Source organism: Crocuta crocuta, unplaced genomic scaffold (assembly GCF_008692635.1).
Source record: "Crocuta crocuta isolate KB4526 unplaced genomic scaffold, BGI_CrCroc_1.0 scaffold312, whole genome shotgun sequence".
Lineage (NCBI taxonomy): Eukaryota > Metazoa > Chordata > Mammalia > Carnivora > Hyaenidae > Crocuta > Crocuta crocuta.
Window position 1 is genome coordinate 448,464 of NW_027527378.1, and position 2,350 is coordinate 450,813.

The following is a 2,350-nucleotide window of genomic DNA, read 5'->3' on the forward strand; positions in this document are numbered from 1 at the left end:
TCTAAGAAGCTGAAATTTTTGTAGAGGGATTTCTTTTGGCTTTTTAACACATATTTCATACAAATGTCTTTAAAAATTTTAATCTGGGTCTTTGCTCAATGCTACTGTTATCTGTATATCCATTCCGATTTGCACTGGATTGTGTTTGTGGTGTTTATGATGTCATAAATGTCTAGATGGCACAGGATGAGAAAGGGAACAATCCGTTTTGCTTTTATTTTGTTCAGAAGTGAGCATGTCACATACCAGTCTTCTCTTCCAAAGCACACTAATTATGCACGAAGGGAGTGCCCCACTTAGTAAGCTCCAAATTGTTCTCTTCTCTACACTGATTCACCATTGCTGAGCTCAGTTGCTTTTCCAGCGCTGTGACTCCTCTTCATTCGTTGGGTTTTGGTGTGGGGCCCACACAGAGGGCACAGAGCAGCTTGACTGGCATGGGATTTCTCTGCATCTCTTTGATCAGATTCATCTCTTTCTCTGAGCCAGCAGTAATGACCTGAATATTTGCCTCTGGGACAACTGTATGAAGAAAAGTGATCCTGAGGTGACCTCTGCCTTCATCCCTTCATCTCTCTTTTCGTTTATTTATTTTTGAGAGAGAGAGAGAGAGCAGGAGGGAGAGAGAGAATCCTAAGCAGGCTCTTCGCTGCCAGCACAGAGCCTGAGGCAGGGCTCAAACTCAAGAACTGCCAGATCATGACCTGAGCCAAAATCAGGAGTCTGATGCCTAACCCTCTGAGCCACCCAGGTGCACCCCTTGATCTCTCTTTTTGATCAGCATGTCAATCCCCACAACTAATATGTTGAATAACTGGGTGCAGCATAGTTGTCTCAGATGGTTGAAAGAAAATACATTTTGATTATTATGATGGCCGATCATTTCTACTCTTTGAATACTATGAGAACTTAAGTAAGCCACATAACCTCTGTAAAACTCAATTTTTTTTGGCTGTAATATTCTTGAGCTTCCACCCCACAAAAGGTTTATTGTGGATAAAATAACAAATATCCAAAAGCATTTTTTAAAAGGAATGAATTATAACAGAAATGCAAGGTTTTCATTTCATTCATGTGGAGTGGAAGCTCAGAAGGGAGTGGAAAGGGCCAAACCAGAAGTGGATGAATGGAGCTGGCACTTAGGAGAAGGTTCACTTGAGATGGCAGGAGGCCTAAGCGAGGATCTGGAAGGTGGGAGAAGAGGAAGTAGGAGGCTGCCCAGGAACTTAGGTTGGTGTCAGGAAGTCCAGCCAAAGTTTTTCTGGTAGGGAGCTGAGGGTGCTGGTTACAGAGCAATTCCCGAGATCAGTGACAGAATCCAGGCTGGGCAGGGAAGGAAGAGGAGTCAGGATGGGCTGGCCAACTGGGAGAGGTGGGTGTTCGACAGGATTGGCATGCTTTCTGAGGGAGCAGACTGACTGGAGCAAGGGCCTTAGGGAGTGGGAAGGGTGGGAAGGTATACGGGGAATAGTCCTAGGGGATGAGCATGTTCAAGGTGGAGTCCAGAATGTGGCTGGCTGAAGTGAGCAGAAGAGAACATTGGAGAGAGGAGGTCAAGGATGTGGAAAGGGAAAGCAGGTGTGTTAAATGAGTTGGCCACAGGACCATGAGGTGAGGAGCAGGGCAAGGGAGGCCAGTCAGAGGTCATGGGCTAGAAAGGAGGAGAGGCTTTTACCTGAGGCTGGCAAAGTGTTGGTCTTTCGGTGGCTCTAAGGAGCATGTAAACCCTCCCCAATTCCTGCCTCTGAGGTGTCCATCCTGTGGAGGAATGAGTCCTTTCCTTCCAGAGGACAATCTTCCTGAATGAGTTGAAGGCAGAGGAGAGTTTATTTACCATGAAATGGGGATTCTGTGGGCCACACTGGAAAGCTGTGGGAGTGGAGGGAGAATGGACCCGTGAGAGGACACTAAGGAGTTGGCACGGTTTGGGGAATAAGATTCGTTTCACTCCGTACATGGTACCGTGTAAAACGTTCAGAAGTTCAGTCCCGCTGTTGCGGCCAGTGACAGTGGAAGGAAAGAAGAAGGGGTGGGATGATGTGGGGAACAACCGCAAGAGAAAATCTAGTGATTATGTTTTTAGACATTTGGGGAGATACATAAAAGGCAAAACAGTTGAGTAGACTACATGAGAAAAATGACTTCTGAGGCAGTTAGAAACGCTCCTTTCTTGAGAGGTCCTTGAAGATATTCGGATGTGAACAAGGAGAGGACTCCGGCGTAGACCGATAAGAACAGATTGGGGCGCCTGGGTGGCTTAGTCGGTTAAGCGTCCGACTTTCGCTTAGGTCATGATCTCGCGGTTCGTGGGTTCGAGCCCCGCGTCGGGCTCTGTGCTGACTGCCAGCTC

General features: G+C 47.0%; 1 protein-coding gene across 1 annotated transcript in view; it reads left to right on the forward strand.

The window, feature by feature from the left end:
* The window catches only part of PPEF1 (protein phosphatase with EF-hand domain 1), a 111,630-nt gene that overhangs the window by 58,827 nt on the left and 50,453 nt on the right, over window positions 1-2,350 (forward strand). The gene's annotated exons all lie outside the window — the stretch shown is intronic.